Genomic DNA, 18911 nt, shown 5'->3' on the forward strand with positions numbered 1-18911 from the left:
CCTCACCGAGACATCAAAGTTAGGTAAGACATTGCTCAATCGGACTTGAATAACTGTTCGCAAGAAAGGATTTGTCGTGTCTCGTAAGAATAAAAATCTACAAACCAGTTGCTTTAAGTATAAATTCCGTAATGACAAGCCCCCTGGCACAACTTGTGCAAAAATTGTTCCTGCTTGTTCTTTCATATTCAGACTGCCACACAAAAACAGCAAATACTCTATGGAATTTCTTATAGTTGAATCGGGAACAACTCAGGACTCGCATGAGATACCACAGCTTGCTCACCAAGAAGATTCTGCAGATAGCCGCACGTGCGCATATAGAGAGGTTACGTCCGGTCCACTTATCAGTTTGAGCTTTTAATTTCTGCACTTTGCCATTCCATAAATCTTTAGTGTCTCGATGTGTGCCTAACGGTACACCAAAATAAATCCCAGGCCTGAGCTTCCACTGCATACCTTCAAAAACACGCGGCGTTGTTTGCCACCAGCCATGCCACAAGCCGACACACATATTCAGGTTTATATTGCTGACCGTCATGTCACAAAACTCACGCATAATTGTCATGGTAGCTAGAACACTCTCCTTATCAGCACAGAAAACAACATCATCAGCGTAAGCTAATAAACTCACCTCACACACTTTTAGGCTGAATCCTCGCACATCCGGACTATTAATAATTCTTTTACAGAAAGCCTCTAGATATATTGCGAACAAAAAAGGTGACAGGGGGCACCCCTGACGAACATAGGAACGCACTTCAATCCTTTCAGTTAGCTTATGGTTGACAATCAGGTTAGGTGCATTTATTGTATGCCATTTTAACTCCCTTTGTTATCCGTGATCCAACCCCGACATAACCAAGAATTGTCAACAGGAGATTGTGACATACTCTGTCGAATGCCTTTTGTAGATCAATTTGTAACATAGCGACTTTCCTAAAACGTGCTAGGACGATCGTTCGAGTTATTGATACTGGGCTGATAAGAGCGTCGTCTTTCTGAAGGGGGCCATTGGAAGAGCTCTGTTGGAGGACATTGCACATTACGCGAAAGGGGGCAATAATCGACATTATACTCATTTTCAAGGCAATAGCCATTCAAGGTTAGACAGAGCTTATCTTTCGCAAGAAATCGCCACACTGTGTGATGATTACAAGGTGCTGAACATACCATTTAGTGACAATTGTTTAGTAGCCTTCACGATAGGGAAAAAGATCACCGCGAAACCTAGAATGAAATGGGAAACATGAAAATTAAACGCGAAACTCTTAAAGGACGACCAATTTCTTGAAAATGTACGCACAGAAATTGCTAAAGCAAATAATTACTGTGAAAAAGGGTGGGGTGAGCGATGGTAGCGATTTAAAGAAGTCATAAAAATGAGCGCCATAGAGCGAGCAGTAGAAATACGTTTTGAAGAGCGCCAAGAGGAAAATAACCTTAAACAAATGCTTCATGAGTTGGTGGATGCTGAAACTGCCACGCCAGGCACCTTTATGGAAGAAATAAGGGAAACAAAGCATAATATTGAGGGTATCGATACGGAAAAATACCGTGGCGTACTTATTCGCGCAAGGATGGGAAATATCTTGGATGATCAAAAATCCAACAAAGCGTTCTTTGGGACCTGAGAAAAAGTATGCGAGGAGAAACGAAATAGTTGAGATTGAATACAAAGGGAAAATATCTAGAGATGCCGAAGAAATCAATTATGCGTTTACGGAATATTACAGGGAACTCGAAGTGTAGAATACCAAGCAAGACTGGGTATGAAAGCCATTTTCTAACCACTCTACCTAGCTTAGACGCCGAAGAAACAGAGAGATTATCAGAAGATATCACAGCAAAGGAGATCGAAGTGGCCATTGAAGACCTTAACCCTGGAAAATCGCCAGGACCTGATGGCTTAACAGCAGTTTTTTACAAAGCCTTTTGCTCGAAGATAGCCATCGTATTAGAACGTGTTTTTGTGGAGGCATATCAAAAAGGTCGTCTGCCACGGTCCTCTAAAAGGGCGTATACATTCTTGATACCAAAAAGCTATGACGCGAATAAACTTAACAAAGTAACAGGCTACAGGCCAATTACGCTGAGAAACGTAGATTATAAAGTTTTAATGAACATATTTGCGCGGAGACTACAAGGGGTTGTTGGTGCTTTAGAAGGACCGCATCAGAAAGCGGGATAAGAGGGAGGTCTATATTTACTAATATCTACGTGGCTCGCAGCATTTTTGAAACTTGTGATGCCAATGAGCCGAGCACACCATATTTTTTTTCTTTATTGCCACATTTAAAAAAAACATCCGCTAGCCTGCGTAAGGCCAGTTTTGTTTGTTTATGCATTTTCAACTGTGTAAGGGCATCCAATATTTGAAGTACTTCCCCTTCAGCGCCTTGGTGTTTCAACGCATGTCTGAGTTTCATGACATTCTCAACAAAATGAGCATTAACAGATCGTGCTTGGGGATCAGTATTTTGGAAATCCATACGTGACCGCCATATGCTACGAAGACCGAGAGGCATAAATGCAAAGTGAGGGACGCCATTTCCTTGAACAAAGAAAAATTCCATGCGCATTTATTCGAATATCCTTCTGCAGTCTCCTTTGAAGGGCATCCCAGTAGAAAACAGCGTTCCAACAATCAATGACAACATGTTCCACTGTCTCTGGTTTCCTGCACGACGCACAATTACCTCCCCGCGGCACAAACATACCTCGTCGTTCGAGCCAAGTTTTTAGCTGTCAGTATGCCCATGTGAAGTTTAAACAAAAACGTTTTGACTCCTGCAGGTACTAACATGTTTTTGACATGTTTCAGAACATCATTTCCTAATTTTGTCTGATAAATCCATCCATATATGGAGACCGGAAAGACGGTGCCTACCAGATCCCTTAGGAGGCGCTTCCTGGGCACATTTCTTAATTACTCCACAGAAAACCTGCTGATGAGAAACTTGTCGGATAGGTAGAAACAGGTAGAAACAACTTTGCATAGGTAAAAGGGTACTGGAGGAGACGACAAATTCTGGTATGGCTCCTATTAAAATTACATGAATGTATGTACGGATAAAAGATCTTTCTGATATCTTAAGAACAAAAACCTGCTGGTCATCGGTTTTCAGAACAAGTGACTTAAGTCATGAGAACAAGTGACTTAATCCCCCTTCGTGGACCTTACGCAAAAAAATTAGTTTGCGATGTTCGCTCGTACTTGGAATTCCAGGCAAATGTGGCAAAAGCTCTGTGAAATTGCTGGATTGGTTCTTGTGCAATACAGTACTTGGAGGACATACCATATTTTAATTACTAAGAAAACGTTTCATATGGTGGCTCCCGCAAACATTGATAAATCTCGCACCATCAAGCCTAAAGTTTTTGTTTGCATTTCATCAGTTCTCTGCGTCCAAAACTGCGTATTTTCTCTATACCTATCTTGCGGGATACCCAGGTATGTGTTGGGTACTGTGCTCCACAGCATATGCTCAAAAACAGCTGGCTACTGAAGCCACGCACCAAGCCATAATCCCCAACTCTTGTGCCTGTTCAACAGGCCACCAGTTTGGTCACAGAAACTTTGCTTGATCTGTAGTGCACTGCCCCGCTTTTCCTGTCGGTGCATATGATTGCAACATCATCCGCGTAGGCCAGGACTCGTACTTCACAGGACTACAGCCTAAAGCTTTCTAATCGAACAGTGTTATTTATTTTTCTACATAGCGGTTCTAAATACAAAACAAAAACAATGGTGATATAGCACATCCCTGCCGTACAGAACAATGAACATCAATGCGCTAAGTTCGCCATTCACAGCCCGGCTAGTTGTGTAGTTTTGATATGTCATTCGAACTCCTTCACATAATATAGAACCCAAGCCAACATGCTCCAATATTCCAAATACGATCTCATGACACACCCTGTGAAATGCTTTTGAAAAATCCACTTCTATCATGTCTGCTCTTTCTAAATGAGCGTCACAGTATTCCAGAATGCTCCTTGACATGTGAATATATTTAAATTGCTTCTGCCTTTAATCCCGCAAGTCTGATGCGGGCCTACTATATATGCTTATACACCTTGCAACCTAGCAGCCAAAACTTTCATAAGTATTTGCAGTCCACATTTGTTAGCGTTATCGGCCTGTAGCCTTGTACCAACCGAAGCTCAGCTTCGTCAATAGACTTCGGAATCAGCACCGTATGTGCTCGTGCGAACGAGTGGGTAATCGCTCTCTTTGGAAAGCTTCAGTAAATACTTGCTGCAGGATCAGTGCAAATGGCCGCTAAAAAGCCTTGTAGAAGGCAGCTGTTAAACCGTCTAGACCATGCAATTTTCCGTTATTGAGATCCTCTATAGCCCTCTCCACTTCCTTGACATTGATGTCTCTTTCTAATGAGGTGGTTTGATCGTTGTCTAATTGTGGCACTTCATGTAAGAAATCTCTGTGAAGGTTTGGAAGGCTTCTGATATGCAAAGTGATTTCTGTAGTAATCCAGAAAGGATAGCTTAGTTCCATTTTCATCTCGAGATACAGTGCCTGCGTATTCTATTTTCGCTATTTCGTTGCCTCGAGCACAAATCTTCTCGTCTGAGAGGGCACGTTTTGTTCCCGTCTCACCTACAAGAAGAGTCTCGGATCTAGCACGAACAATTGCACCTTTGTATTTTTCTAGCTGTATATTGTCTCTATTTCTTTTACTTTGTTTATGCACAACCCAGGATTACTTGCGTCTTCTTGAACCAAAGTTTTCAGATGAGACCGCAAGCATCTTTCTTCCATGCGCATTAAAAACTTCAACTGACTTTCTGTTGCTTTCATCTTAATGTTCCGTTTAAAGTTATCTCATTCATCAAATTCGCGTTGCTTCTGCTGATGAACCAAACATTTGACTTTACTCTTCAGGTTGTTGAGAAACTTCCCATCCTTGAGCAGATTTGCATTAAACTTCCAAAGGTCCTCTTCAATTTTTCTTTTCTTTTTGTACCCTATCTCAAAGATGAGCAAAGTGTGGTCACTAAATGATACGTGTTTAACAACACAATTTTCAGAATATTAAGCCAGTTACTTCGAAAACACTCGATTGAAATTACATGCATTCACCTTAGTAATATCTTGGCGGCCCGCAAGAATGAACCATGAGCGTCTTTGATCATGTCTGGACTAAAAGAGAAAGCAAGCAAAATAGCAAAGGCAAATGTGAATAATTGGCCTCTTTTAATATTATTCTATCACATTCTGGCGCACTGTCAAAAGGAACATGAAAAAGCATGAGTGGGCTCGTCCGGGACTTTAACCTGGGTCCTCTCCCGCTCTAAGCGAGAATCATACCCCTAGACATCCAACAAAACTACAGCTGAAGCTAAATTTTCTTTCTTAATAGAGTGACCGCATAAGTAATACTTTTATTTACTGCGCATCCCCTACTAGGACAGCGAGGATTGTATTTTGTGCCTTCTCGCCTTCTCGGGACGCCCTGTAGTAGACGACGCACGGGATTCGCAATATTACACACCCGCGTTGCGGAGAACGCTTGACGCTGGGCAGTTCCCGCCCTAACAAATGTCAGCTTGCGTAACTTGCATCATGCCCAGTTTCTTGGGTCCACTTTGTCTGTTTTCGAAAACACAATCGGATTGCTACATTTAACCTGCGGGCGAGGGAGATGTCCAGATGAAGTATTATAATCAGCCGACTGGTGTGCCTTACGGCCTGAAATCGTTGGATTATCATATGATGGAACTATTTGATCGCTATTTGGAGATACGATGGAGGCGAAATGCGAAAACACCCGTGTACTTAGATTTAGGTGCACGTTAAGGATCCCCAGGTGGTCGAAATTTCCGGAGTCCTCCACTATGGCGTGCCTCATAATCAGAAAGTGGTTTTGGCACGTAAAACCCCATAATTTAATTTTTTTTATTTAGAGATAGCCTATGAAGCATTGCAGTCTCAGTATCTTATCAATATCAAAAACCTAATCAAATTTCTTAGAGGTATAGCTGTCAAATGTCAACGAGTAAGCATGACTTATCGTAGATATGTTCGTAAAAATAATCTTGGTGAAACGTGCAGAGCAATTTCAATACCAATAGAACATGACTGGAATTTTTTCTAAAGGCATGTGTCACTTCTGACTTTGACGATTTCATTTCCAGGCTGTCTCTAAATAAGAACTATACTATTACTAGTTTCTCGGTAGGATAAAAAACAGCAGACATTTCGTATTTCGGATTTCGAAAACATGAGGGCCAATTTTGGGTGACGTGTACCGAATATTCGCACTGTGTAGGTTGCTTATGCGCTCTGAAAACATTTACTGATTATAGTCGCTTTCTCCCTATCCTTATGAGTTATACATGGCATTTAGTTGCTTTCCCCTGGTATCCTCGGGAAAATATGCGGGGCACGGTGTTTAAATTTATTCGAAATGCCAAGCCATGTTCTGAATGACGAGCGATATATGTTTGTTCTGTGTAGGTTCGTGACTGCCTTTGTAGAAAGTTACTCATTGAAGCATTCCACGGTGTCATACTGCCGCTGATCTAAATATTTCCCCGACTCCGAAAACAACAGCACAAGAGAAAGTTGACATTCCATGAAAATAGAGAAAATTTTAAACGCAATGCGTTGCGAAACTTTCACTTTCCTTCCTTAAGTGCAAGTGTTGCAGATCATTACTAAACCACCGTTTTTCCATGTGTTTTCGTGCATTATAGGAGATTCGTAGTTTGTTTCTCCGGTGTTCTCGGTGAACTAAACAAGGCATCGTGTTTATATCAGGGGAATATTCGGGGTGTGGTATGCGTAATGTGTAGGCAATCTTCGAAATGGGTGGCTTGAATGCACATTTTCCAGCAGAATACATATGCATTGATGCATAGCGTTATTAGTCTTTTACGAGCGGTGTAAAACTTAGACAGCCGCGCTAGAATAATTACAACTAAAACTGAGGTCAAATTTTACGAACATAAGAGGAAGAATACCCCAAGGTTATGTTCGATGGTAAATGCGTGCTTATCAAATACAGCGTTAAAGAATTGTAAGCAAGTGTTTGAAAAAAACACGCTGCTGCTTTTAGCTTTCCAATGTCCCAAGAGAACTCTCCGTTTCCGATGTATTAAATTTCAAGGAATGTGCAGCATTTAAGTGCAAAGTTAAGGTTTCTGGCCTATTTAGAAGTATTACGAATAATTACTGAACCCTCGTTTTCTTTCTGTTTGTTTTTTAATCCGTGTTATGTTAAGTTCTCCTGGTTTCCTCATAGAACTAAAAGAGGCAGCTTCCTTATGCTCGGTGACTGTAACGACAAGTTAATGGGTGAAGTGTAGGTGACGTTCAAAATACATGGGTAATTGGGGCTTTCGCAATAAATTACGTATCCAAGCACTCTACATTGTTATGAGCGTGTCTAACGAGCGGGGAAGAATTGAGCCCGTGGCCCTGGAAAAACTATAAAAACCACCAGGACCAAATTTCGTGAATTGATGTTAGGCTATGGAAACTCTCTGAGCGAGGTATGCCTGTATGAAACACGGCTTTTGTAAAAAGAACTTCTTATTCAAGTGTTAAAGCGTATGATATGGCCGCTATCAGCTATATGCTTCCAAGTATACCGACATAGCTGTAGGTTACAACAGGTTTATGGTTTATATTTTGAGGAAAAAGGAGGAGAGTCATGGTAAGTGCCGTGTGCGACAAAATTTTTATGTTTCTGGTACATTTAGTAGCGTTGCAAATGATTACTGAGCCGTTGTTTTTATTTCCCTGTTTTCAGGCGTCATAACACGTTCCGACTGCGTTTCAGTGAAGTCCTCTGTGAACTAAAGAAGATATGTTGTTTATAATTGGCGAAAACAAAATGTGCGTTATGGGCAATATGCAGGTAAACTTCAAAGACAGGAAACAAATTATGTCATTTGTAGTAAATTACGCATGAGAGAGATCCTGAACTCTATGAATGTGTCTTGCGAACAGAAAATTTCTCCCGCCGTTGACCTGGGAGGACTGTGAACTCAACCGATATCAAATCTCGCAGAAATTGAGGGGGGGGGGGGGCAGCAGGCAGGGAGGGAGGACACCATGTTAAACGTTTTGGCGAAGTAACATGTGTGTCGACGAATTACTGGCTTCTTTGAAAATTCCCAACAAGTGTTCCAAAGCATTACATGCGGGCGAGGTTTCAAAGCGAAGTTATATATATATGGACAACTTTCTCAATTATGCAATATAGTTCCAAGAAACTGAAACCTTTATTGCAACTGTTCGAAAGAAACAGCTTCGCTGGAACTTGGGTTGTAATTCTGCCAAGGTAGCGCACATCTGCTGTCTTTTTTTTTCTTGTGAATACTGCAAGTAGTTTATGTTACTTGTAACTCGTTGGGTACAACCTCAACTACACTATTACCTTAATTAGCGATACATTTATGCTGTTGACTCAAAGATCAAGTACAATTCTTTGTTTCATTATTAAAATTGTTTGTAGCAAATGCACATGTTTTATGTATGCGCACTGCTTTTACTTGGCGGAATCCGGGGCCTCTGTGTGGCACTCACTGCCTTTTGGCCCTGTGTCACCGTGATAGTCTCAAGAGATAAATGCACATGCAAATAATTTTGCGGGCCCCCATGGTACACCGTGTGATTGATAAATAGCTTTATGTCTGTTAAATACACGTATAACTGACAGACGCATTCACAGGTGCTTTCTCTAATTGTACTAGTAATTCGATATATATATATATATATATATATATATATATATATATATATAGGACGTGCCAGTCGAAGTGACTGAAAACTTACTTGGTTTTCGAATCGCCGATGACGGCACAATTTGGTAAGCTGCGCGGGAATTTCCTGTAGATCTGTTTCCCTGTAGCAGGAGCCATGAGTAGTAGTACGCAAAGAGAGTTCAGTCACTTTGAGTTCGAGAACAAGCATTATGTGTAACTCAGCGGAACAGCCATGGGAATGAAGATGGCGCCAAAGTACGCAAATATCTTTATGGCATTGTTATAAATCCCCTTCCTCGCAAATTCGGCCATGACACCAATATTTTTCAAGCGATTCCTGGATGATATTTTCTTTGTGTGGACCGACAGTGAACAAGGTCTCTTGCACTTCATTTCCAATTTCAATTTTTTACGCCCGTCAATTTGCTTTACGTACCAGTTTTCCCAAGACACTGTTCACTTCCTCGACCTCCCTTTGTCACTGACTGCGGTCGCATTTCCACGTCCCTATACAAAAAGCCAACCGATCGTCAGCAATATCTGCATTTCTATAGTAGCCCCCCCCCCCTCCCAACCACATTGCAAAACAAGCATCCCCTACTCCCAGGCTCCCAGATACAGAGGAATCTGTGCCGAATCTGCACAATTTGAGAGACACGCGGAGGAACTGAAATCAGCTCTTGTACGTCAAAAATACCCTCCAGAAGTAGTTCAAAAATTGAACGCGCCTGCAGCTTAGATCGAGCACATATAATGGGAGAAATGGTGAGTAATATCAATACCCAATCTGATCCGAACTTGGTCCTCACATACACTGCTGGTGGTCCATGGGTAAATGTCATTCTCAACCGCCATTTTAACATCATAAAAACAGAGTATCCGGCTCCCTACTATGTTGGAGCGGCGGCCTCATTTCGTATATAGAAAAAACAAAAATTTAAGGGATTTGTTAGTGAGGGCGAGGACACAGAAGCCCAACGCGCACAAGCGTTGTCGACGGTGTGGGAAACATCGTTGCAAGGCATGTTGTCACATGACAACAAAAGAGACAGCTCAGGCGTCGAACTCGTCCTTCGTATATAAAATTAACGAAAATCTTGACTGTGACTCCACTAACGTCGAGTACAAAATTCGATGCGAGGTGCGTAAGCAGGAATATATGGGACAAACAAAGACCCCTATTTCGCCTGCGGTTCAACAATCACTGCACGCATGTGAAAAGCCTCCCGAATTTACCCTGCTTCAGGCATGTTCGACTCCCAGATCACTCTTTTGAACGCGTGAGCGTCGTTCTCTTGCAGTCTGTTTTCCAACACACCCGTGCACGCGAGCAGAGAGGATCTTTTGCATCCGTAAATTTGGTACGTACGCTAAAGAAATTAATGAGGGTCCGGGGCGGCGGACGTGCCTCCGAGATATGCAGTAAGAGTGCATGGGGAGCGCGAATACATGTTCTATACTCGAAAATTGAGACGCTGGCAACTGCGTGCTGCTTCCACCGCGTGCGCCACAAGGGCGCGAGCGAAAACCCAATAAATCCAGTTTCCTCCGCCTTGCCACTCAAGCAGTCATTCTGAGTGAGTTATTGCCCCTTCTGGGAATCTGCACGAGCTGGACGTGGTGTCAGTTGACCGGTAAACGTTCGAAAACTTCACCACACGGAGGCTCCTTAACTCGGCTCCCTAAAACTAAGCCCGGGGACGTAGTCGCTTTGCGAACCCCGCGTATATATTCTTTCTGGAATTTTTTTCCGCTCCTCAGCTGGAGCACAAAGTTGCCGGAACGGACCTCCGTGCCTTGTATATGTGGATTGCGTCACTGTGTTACTTTCTAGAAGTTGCGGCTCTTCTGTCTTCCATCCGGACCCCTTCTCTATTGTGCCCCCGCCGACCTATTCAATTTGCCCTCCCTACCGCTACAACGGCGGCACGTGCACTGGTGCTGCGCAGCCACAGTTTTCTCGTTCCTTGCCTCATATCAATGGGAACCTATCTTCCGCTACTCTCCACCACTTCGTTCTGCGACTTATGTCTCCCTCCTCCTCCCCATTTTTTTCTTTCCTTTTTCACTGGACTTCTTGCCCTACATATATGGGACTCCGTCTTCCTTTTGGCCTGCATCGTTGCCGATAAGGCAGCTGTAAGTCTGCCAAAGCGCCGAGAAAATGTCAATCACTGTCACAACTGTCCCTACGGTTTCATGTATCTGAGAACGTCCGGGTACCGGGTCAGCTGCCTACACTGTCAGTGCCGAACTGCCATTTTCTTGTGAACCCTGATGAAGATGGGTGCCCCAGTCGAAATTGTTGAAATGAAATACTTGTTCTGTTTGCTTTCTGTTCTGTTGTTCTATTTGCTCAAGTTCTATATATATATATATATATATATATATATATATATATATATATATATATATATATATATATATATATATATATATATATATATATAACTTCATATATATAACGAGAGATGGAGAGATTGAGAGAGGGGTCAGATGGTGTTCGGTTTACCTCCCAACTCGAGAAATAGTTGGTACGCCACTGAAAAACTATGTGAGCGTCTTTGATCAAGTCTGGACTAAAAGCTAAAGGAAGCAAAACAGCAAAGACAAATGTGAATAATTGGCCTTTGTTCAATAATATTCGGCCTCATTTTGGCGGACTGTGAAAAGGAACATAAAAAAAATGAGCGGGCTCGTCTGAGATTTGGGCCCGGGACCTCTCACATCCTAAGCGAGAATCATATGCCTTGGCCAACGAACTTTTTTTTTTATTGCCGGTCTTTCGCAAATTCCGATAATCACAAAACAGAACAATCTTTGTTAAAAACGATCGCTCAACTTCTGCGGACGCAGATATGCTAAAATTATCTCATCGCCAATAATAATTGCACACGTGGCAACCACTCTGGGATGCATTCCAGCAACTTTTGTTCATCAACAAAGTTCCTTATGCTTTCTTTCAAATACTGAGAAGTCGCTCTTGCATCGTGATCAGCGTGCGGTACTGCCATTCTGCATTTCTACATGATATGCAGGGCCACCAGTATGATCATGTCGAATGGGGTACCGTCATCACATTCTATTGTCTAGAAGCGAATCCCATATGGGAGAATTCTTTTTTGATTGTGCGCTGGAGCACATTCCAGAGTAAAACAGCATCCCAACAATGCAGGAATACATGCCCGATTCTCTCCGCCTTTCTGAATATTATACAATGAGTGCACCAGGGAATAAAGAAACCTCTTTCAGCCAGTCACGGTTTGACAGTCAGCGTTCCGGTGTGCAAATTTAAAAAGAAAGTCTTAACACCTGACGGTTCTAGCATCGCCTTAACGCGCTTTAAAACATTGTGCCCACGACCTGCACTGTAAAGGGACCGATATAAAGGCACGGGAAGAACTGCATCACAAAGGTCCTTGTACATTTTTTTTCCCCGGTTGACTTCACTCAGGTATTGAAGTTAAAACCAGGCTGAGAAAAACCTGCAAGAAACCACAACTTCACGAAAGAAAACCATAAACACCACCGGGCAAACTGCCAGCTTAGACAGCCATATTGGGCAAGTGTTTGTTCAGGCGAAGTTGACTGACAGTGTAGTGTGTATAGGAACGGGATCTGTACGTCCCTGAAGAAAAACAAACCGATTGACTAGCTGTCTCAAAAACAAATGGGACAAACCATGTCCTTCATTTCGAACTCCGAGAAATAAATTGGTGCGAATTGATCTTTGCCAAGACGATGCCCCCACGAACACTGCGAACACCCAGTGAATTTTTTGGATGTTTACCCATGAGCAATGCAAGAATTGGAGGATATAGCAAAGTTTCCTCACTTAATATAAGTTGCAAACTGTGGCTCTAGAAAACAAGGAGCAATTCCAGCCATTCCACTTATTTACTCTGTCCCGCCGTTTATCCACTGCACTCTTCTAGTATGATTCGCTGTCTTTGTAGCACTGAAGGGGAACACCTAAGTATTTAACCGGAGTCGTAAGGAAATTCATGTCGGCAAAAGTGTCTGGGGCCCGCAGCCAATCCCTGTGCTAGAATCCCAGGCGCTCGCCCCAGTTTACCGCGCTGCTGCTCGCGCACAAAAACTTTTAACAGATTTGATAGCCTGCGTTATACTGTCTGAATCAGTGCAAAACACGACAATATCGTCCGCATAAGTCAACAGGCAGACTTCAGCCTCATGCAGTTTAAACCTGCGGGAACAATCATTCTCTACGACACTCAAACAAAACGACTATCTATATGCAAAACCACAGTGTCGAGAGAGGGCAACCCTGACGCACCGAACGCTTGACTTGGATGCGCGCTCCGACTATCTTGTTGACAGCGTTGAGCAGTGCCATGGCAACCTCCTCTCTAATTATTCTACCGAAATTCACAATATCTAGGATGCACCAAAGAATTTCATGAGGCATCCTGTCGAACGCTTTCTCAAGATCAATGTGGAGCATTGCCACTCATGCACTCATTGTATTGCAACATTCGAGTATACTCCGTGCTACGTGTATATTCGAGAAAATAGTTCGGCCTTTAATGCCACACGTTTGAAGCGGCCCCACGAGCTTCGTAATTAATGTCTATAGCCTCTTAACTAAGATTTTCATTATCTTATTGTCTCCATTAGTGATACAAATTGGGCGGTAAGAAGTTAGTCTGCGCAATGCAACGCTATCTTTTGATTTCGATATAAGAACAGTGTGGAAAGATGAGACGGACGGGGGTAATCCTTTGAGCTCAGACCATCAGAGCCCGGGGACTACCCCGGATGCATATCTTCAAAAGCACTTTTCACTTCCTCTTGTGAAATACGTACCTCCAGTATTTCTTTCTACTGTCGCCTAGCCTTGGCATCAACGATAAAAAGTCCTCCTTAAAACGATCAGTGTCAACTGAGCAGTCTGCGGAAAAACCACTGTAGTGCTCGGAGAAAGCGCGCTCAATATCTTCTGCTGCGTCGCTGACTTTCCCATCTTCAATTTCCGCTATCTGATGGCGCCCCGCATGCCACTTTTCTCAGCCCAACGCTGTTTTTGACGGTGCTACTCCCATTATCAGCTCTTCAACTTTTGCCCGCACCAGAGCACCGCGGTATCGTTCGATATGGAACTTCTATTTTACGCTTCAATGCGCGAATAACGTCCATGAATATGCCGGGCATCCTGTATTCTTCACTGATCAATTTTTCCAGGTTCCTACGCGTCTGTTTTTCTTCCGTTCCTTTTACTCTGCATATAGCACTCGCGCGCTCTAATGCTTTGATTTAAACCGCCTGCTTGAACTTCTCCCATTTTTCTCCGCATGTCATGTTACCCACAGCATTCATTTCTTCAATTTGCTTCATTACGACCGCCGTAAACATTTCATCACTTAGTAATTTCGAATTCAATTTCCAAAGTCGCCACTCGAAGTCCTTTTTCTTTTCTTTCGTGCTTGCTACTAAAATGCTGACCAAGCAGGGATCACTAAATGAAATGGTGGTCACATGGTACTCCTTGAAAAAAGGGTATCAAATCAAAGCTCACATGCGCTCTGTCAAGACGGGTGTGGTTGGCTGCCTGAAAGTGGGCGTACTGTGTAGTCCTCCCACCACCAAGATATACAGCCAAGTCTTCCAAGCCAATGTTCCTTATTATCTCGCTTACGGTAACGATGCTTTCATCCTGGTACGGTCGAGCGCTACTTTTCTCATGGGCTGAAAGAACTCAGTGGAAATTACCGGCAATAGTGAGGAGCGTAGTACACTGGGTATATTGTTTTAGCTGTTCGAAAAACCTGCGCATTTCCTTTGCAACAGTCGGCGCATACAAACAAATTACACGCCATTCCTATGACCATAACAAAACATCACATACAATAAGCCGACCTGAAGGGCATGACCTCACAGCTTCTATACTTACTCCAAGACTGTCGGACGTACAAAGAACAGCCCGAATAAGTTCCCACAGCATGGCACACTATATCACAGTATCGCGCTAAAAATTGGCGCACCATGCCCCCGGGTTCCTCGTCGCCCTCGACTTTCGCCTCCTGTACTGCTAGAATGCCCAAGTCAAATTCGCTAACCAGTGGGTACAGTTAACTCTGCTTCCTCCTGGAGGCAAATCCGCGTGCGTTTAAAGTGGCCACGCGAGTTGACTTATCCATTAACATCATTGCAAGGAGGTGAAAACCCGGGGACATGACGCTTACCTCAGAATTGCACTTTTTTCCAGAGTGCCTTGTCACAGTGCAGTCCTCACGGTGGCAAAGGCGACGCGTCCGCCTTCTAGCGCTCCATCGAAGTGTTCGACCGTAGCCGAAAGGGAGGACGTCGCAGGGGAGTCGTTTTGGCAGGCGAGCCGCCTGCCGTTGTGACAGCACTAGGCCCATTCTCCTTTTCGCCAGCGTCGTCGGGCTGCTTTGCAGTCACACTGGCACTGTCGCTATCAATCACTGTCATCGGCGCTGGATCGGCGTGAGTCTCTACGGTTCCGCCGGAACAAGTGTTGCCGGTACTACTTGCATCAACCTTTTCGCTTCGGCCTTCTAGGACTTCAAGCAGAAGGCCGGCTTCAGGCTTACCTGTTGCTTCAAGAAGGGCGTTCTGTTGCATGTTCGGCGTGCCATCTTGGGTAGACGGGTTTAGAATTGATCCTGCTGTTTCCTTTGAGTTTGCCACATCTATGAGGTGATCCAATGCGTCGTTAACGTGGACTGGTCGTACCACGCTGGCGTACGTCTTTGGGCAATCCGCGTCATCGTGGTTGAAGCGGTAACAAAGAGTGCAGCGCGGCACTTTACAGTCACGATGTATGTGCACGGTGCTCTTGCAACGGAGACATAGCGGAGCGCGGCCCGCAACAACAACGAGAGTCAGCTGTCCGGCTATCTTGACAAGATCTAAAATGTCGTCGTATTTGACGTCGCCATGCAATTTCAGTCCCACTGAGCTAGTCGTCGAGCCCTTTTCAGTGACACCTTAGGCCCGCCACTTCTCCCGCGTGACATCCAACACTATCCCGTAGGGTATCAAGGCCAGACGAACGTCTTCATCGGTCACGCTGTGCAGCAACCAATGTAGCTTTAAGCGAACCTCCCGGTTATTTGAATCGATGAGCAAGCAGGGGCCACCCTTTACCGTCACGTCGACGGCAGAGAGCACTCTCTGAGCAGTGACAGCACTTGTCGTTGTCACGGCCCAAACGTGGTTCATATGATACGCCCCCAACGCCAAAATGTCGGGGAGCGCACCAAGATTGGCCAAAGTGTCCCGGTAGTCTTCGACACTGTAGGGACGGGCTCTTGTGTCGGCGTGCATGAAAATGGTGTTCGCAACAATGCATCTGCATGGCAGATTGGGCAAAATAACCTGATAATCATCCGCACTACAAACAAAAAACATGTTACCGCGGCCCACATGGGTCGCAAACAGCGCTCCGTGGGAGCCAGCCATCCAGCGACTGCTTCGCTCGAAAGGCGGAAGTGGAATTAGACCAACGAGCCGAACGCACTTAATCTCAATTGCATGTTTTCACCTCAGTAATATGTCTTGGTTGCCTGCAAAAGTGAACCATGAACGTCTTTGATCACGTCCATACAAGAAGCAAAACAGCGAAGACAAATATGAATAATTGGCCTTGAAGACAAATATGAATAATTGAAATAATATTCAAACACATTCTGGTGGACTGTGAAAAGGAACATAAAAGGTGAGTGCGCCCGTCCGGGATTTGAACGCGGGACCTCTCCCACCTTAAGCGAGAATCATGCGCGTGCACCACAGGCTGTGCAACGCTAATAACATGAACATGCCGTAAGGCACTCCTCCTTCGTTTTCCGTTGGGAGAAAACGGATGCCATAGGGTGTTATCGGCAAGTCTTTCTCTATAGTTCGCTGCAGAATATCCCAGTGAAACAAGGCGTCCCAGCAGTCTATGAATATGTGTTCAATTGTTTCTTGCTTATGACATATTAAACAGTCTAGAGACCAGAGAATAAAAATGCCTCTTTCCTGAAGCTATGGTTTTGCTGGTAGTGTATTGGAATGTAGTTGAAAAAAGAAAGACTTTGCCGATGGCCTGACAGGCATACGTTTTACCCTTTTCAGCACATTTATTTCAGTACCTAAACTGAACATCGATCTGTACAGCAGTACTGGCAGTACTGCATCAATTAAATCTTTATAGAGACGTTATTTAGGAACGTGACTGAGGTATTCCATCGAAAAGCGTACGTTCAGAAACCAAAATGCCCATGTCACTTCTTTCAGGAATCCGCTCATAGGGCCACTGTTTACTACACAACTAGATATAATGAATTCAGGAAGAGCCGTACCTAGTCTCAGTTGCATAACATTAATGAGGAAAGGGTCTTTTTGGTCTCTAAGAAACGCAAAACGAAACACTATCTGTTTCAAGAACAGATGTGCCAGTCCAAGTCCTCCTGTTTTGACGGATCGAAATAGATTTGTTCGACTGGTTCGCTCCCACTTTGACCCCCATACGTACACTGCCAGTACCCTATGCAAACTCTGCACGTGCAATCTAGTCTTAGACAATGCTTGCAATACATAGCACACTTTTGCAACGGCGAACAGGTTGCAGACCGTCGCGCGGGCAAACGTTGAAAGACTACGGCCACCCCATTTAACTGTTTTTTCTTGCACTTCCTTTGTTTCGTGTTCCCAGATTTCCGCAGTCTCCTTGTAGTGCTCAAGCGGCACCCCAAGATACTTTGTCGGCGCAAAGTTCCACTTCGCATTCACAAAAATAGGTGGGGTGTTTTCCCATGTTCCATGCCAGATTCGTAGGCACTTATCAAAGTTTATGACGCTACCCGTCATTTTACGTCCATTACCTCGTCGCGACACTTTCCTTATCGCTACAGAACAAAGCAATATTATCCGCATATGTTAGCAGTTTTACTTCCGCTGACTGTAAACGAAAACCTATAGCACTGTTGTTATACTTTTCCTGCAGAATGGCTCAAGGTATAACGCAAATAATAAAGGACTTAAAGGGCACCCCTGGCACACACTTGAGGTGTCGGGCAGCTGAGCACGAGATCGCGGGATCGAATCCCGGCCACGGCGGCCGCATTTCGATGGGGGCGAAATGCGACGACACCCGTGTGCTTAGATTTAGGTGCACGTTAAAGAACCCCAGGTGGTCGAAATTTCCGGAGTCCTCCACTACGGCGTGCCTCATAATCAAAAAGTGGTTTTGGCACGTAAAACCCCATAATTTTTTGGCACACACTTGAGCGTACGTAAAGCTCTCACCTAACTCCTTATTTATTATAAGATAAGCGGTACACTTAGCATAACACATCCTAACTCCATCTAAAAGCACCAAACCAACATTTACATAATCAAGAACTGCGAAAAGGATATTGTGGGATACACGATCAAACGCTTTTTGTAGGTCAAGCTGCAGCATTGCTACATGCTCGCCCCACGCATCGCAACATTCTAGAATGGTTCGTGCAACATGAATGTTTGTGTAGATTGATCTACCTTTGATTCCGCATGTCTGATGCGGTCCTACAATTCGTGTTATAACTCGCTGTAGCCTCCTTGCCAAGATTTTAGTAAATATTTTATAATCAACGTTAGTGAATGCTATTGGGTGGTAAGACTCTACTGATAGCAATTTCCCTGAGTCTTCCGTTTTGGGAATGAGTGCTATATGCGACCGGCCAAAGGACGGGGGTGCATATCATCGTTTATAAGCTTCAGCAATTACCTGATGCAAAACTACGCTCACATCTTTTTTGAAGGCCTTATAGAATGCCGCTCCCAACCCGTCAGGTCCAGGAGACGTCCCTCGAGCTAAATTGTCAATGGCCTCTTCAACTTCTTTCTGGCTGATCGGTTCTTCCAGACATTCGCGGTCAACATCATCTAGTTTTGTCATGTTGGCAAGGAACTCTCGTTCGAACTCTTCCGGAACATCGCAACTTCTTCGAAATAATTCGTTATAGTGCTCTAAAAACGCTCTCTCTCTTTTTGCTTGTTCGTCAGTGACTTCATTCTTATAACTTATTTTCCGAATTACGTTTTGCCCAGCGTAAGCCTTTTCATCTGCAAAGGCTCGCTTTGTGGGCGTTTCGCCGAGCCATAGCTTTTCGGCTCTTGCTCGGATAACCGTTCCTCTGCACTTATCTTCGTCGATAAGCTCCATT

The 18911-nt window shown here is 44.0% G+C and overlaps 1 long non-coding RNA gene across 1 annotated transcript in view; it reads right to left on the reverse strand.

The window, feature by feature from the left end:
• LOC142571958 (uncharacterized) overlaps nt 1-15144 on the reverse strand; it is a 126501-nt gene extending 111357 nt beyond the window's left edge. Inside the window, exon 1 of the long non-coding RNA XR_012825984.1 lies at nt 14940-15144. This is a non-coding gene — a long non-coding RNA (uncharacterized LOC142571958). The remainder of the gene's footprint in view (nt 1-14939) is intronic.
• Between the last annotated feature and the right edge of the window lie 3767 nt (nt 15145-18911).

This window comes from Dermacentor variabilis, chromosome 1, assembly GCF_050947875.1.
Source record: "Dermacentor variabilis isolate Ectoservices chromosome 1, ASM5094787v1, whole genome shotgun sequence".
Taxonomy (NCBI): domain Eukaryota; kingdom Metazoa; phylum Arthropoda; class Arachnida; order Ixodida; family Ixodidae; genus Dermacentor; species Dermacentor variabilis.